This window comes from Olea europaea, chromosome 3 (assembly GCF_002742605.1).
Source record: "Olea europaea var. sylvestris chromosome 3, O_europaea_v1, whole genome shotgun sequence".
Lineage (NCBI taxonomy): Eukaryota > Viridiplantae > Streptophyta > Magnoliopsida > Lamiales > Oleaceae > Olea > Olea europaea.
In genome coordinates, this window is record NC_036239.1 from 16,857,067 (window position 1) to 16,859,495 (window position 2,429).

The following is a 2,429-nucleotide window of genomic DNA, read 5'->3' on the forward strand; positions in this document are numbered from 1 at the left end:
TGTTGTGTGCTCTTAAATTAACTCGTTGATCGCACGATCCATTTACCTGTATGAACTTGGAGATGTTGAGATTAATATAATTGATATTATATTAGAATCTGGTCAAATCCATCATGTGTCAGTGGGAGATGTTGAAACAAAATGGGTCGCCCATGTGGGTTGACCCGACCCGATTTGCATAGAAATGAAATATGGAGGGAGGAGTTGAAAATTGAATTCAAAAAAAATAAAAATTAACTCCCTCAATCTATAACTTCCATGTATATATCCACTCCCAAAAAAAAAAAAAAAATATCCAGGTAACATGCAAGAGTTCGGGTTTTATTCAAGGGGTAAAAAGAAATGAAGGTGAAGGCTTGATTTTTGGAAGATAACATCTCAAATTGAGTTCTTGAATTGTGGCTATCAAGTTCCTTCCATTGTGATCGAATTTCTGACCAAGAGGCAGGTACAAGATGGTGGTGGAAAGCAAGCGAATCAAAGGCAAGTAATTCAACCTCGATTTTGTGATTTCAAGTAAGTATCACTATTTGAAACTTGGTTATAAGCATGCAAGCATGTTTTACACTCTCGTTAAATCTTATAGAATCACTTGACGGTTTGCATGCCTCGTCACGCACCTTACTCCTAGAATGAGAACTATCCCATTGTCTAAGAATAACTAGATTAAAGCAAGTATAACGACGTAATAAGGTAACACCTCAATATACAAAACCTCTACGAAAGAAGAAGTACTAGGAGAGCCATCCGTAAATCTAGAACTCCCATTGTCAGAATCAAAAGATGTATTTTGAGAATCACTTTGAGGAGACATCATAATAAAAAGCTTATAAAGTAAAAGATTAAGTCAGAACACATACCTATGAAAGGGTGTTCGAAGGAAAATGAAAGACGTTGGGAGACAGAATAACTAGAAAATAAGCCAAGAAAGAATAATGAAGATATTCTAAGAAAGAATGATTTATTTATAGGTTATGAATATGCTGAATCATGCAAAAAAACAATAAAGCTATTTAAAATATGTTGAACTATCGTAATCATTGAATACTAAGAGACACCTTATCAAGTTTTTGAATAGATAGACAAAATCCCACCAGAGACGGATTTAGGGGGGCTGGGCTGAGTTGGTTTGTAGCCCCCCTCTCAAGCCCAAGAGTTTTTTTTAGGGTATTATTTTATTTTTTTGGGTAAAAAATCAATTTTTTATGTGTAAAATTTTTTTTCCACGTAGTAGTCCGGTTTGAGATTTTGTAGCCGGTCTTGGATCCGTCCCTGGATCACACGTAGTCTATATGCACGTTGAGCATACGTGGGCCAACAACCTAGAAATACGCAAACAGGACCATTAACACAAAGAGGAAATGGCTATAATCATGGTGTATTTCCACAACACAAGCACACATCATCTGCAAAAAGAAAGTAGAAGATATACTCATATTGAAGGCCATTTGTAGGTTCGCAGTTAAATGAAAAAAGTCCTAGAGTTAATATGAATAATAACATTGAACTTCGATGACTATTTATTGATGCCAAATAAAAAGTTTGTTCTATGAATTTAAACCATAAGGTGAGCGCGAAAACAACTAAAGCAAGCAAGAGAGGCAAGATGAGCCATCCTCGTTGATGGTGGGGATAATTATTATTTTAATACATGTGGGCAAATCCAAAAAGTATGACTTATAAACCATCGGATTACACATGAATATATATTAGTTATCAGCTCACAACAAAGCAATCGTCATTGTCATTTTTTGGAATGATCTAAAGCTCTCAACAAAATCTATAATTACCCTCGTACAAGAGGAAAAACTCTAACAAATTTTAATATCTCCCTCGCTAATGGTCATTTTATTTCTAGCTCCAATTTAAGCATCAAAACAGTGAGTTTAGGAGGAAAAAGCCTTGGCTAACTGAGAGAAATTTGTTGGTTGAAATTCTACCGTCAATAGTGTTCAATTCTCTCGCAAGATAAAATAATAGTACATCCAATGAATCAGTATAAGGTTGGCAATGCAGCGGGTTTCCCATCGAGCATTTTCCATCCTGTACCCGCCCTGTTACTTGTTTAAAGCAAAGTGGGGGCAGGACAGGGCGGAGCGATTGCCCTGTTTACGTACCGTTTATTTTTTTTATTATAGTTTTTGATAATTCATTTTACTGTCCACATTCATTCAAGTGAGACAATAATATAGTTATTAAATTTTTTAATTAATTTAATTATTTTTAAGAGTAAAATTATTCAAATATATTTCATAAATGAAGGTTTTATTGTTTATCATATTTTTTAGATAATTTTAGTTATCATTTTCTATTTGAATTAATGAAATTTCGTACAGTTTTTCTATTTAAAGTATTGATTTTTTATTTTTATTTTTAAAATTAAACAGGACAAGGATGGGGCAGACCCTTGTTACCCATACCCGACTGGT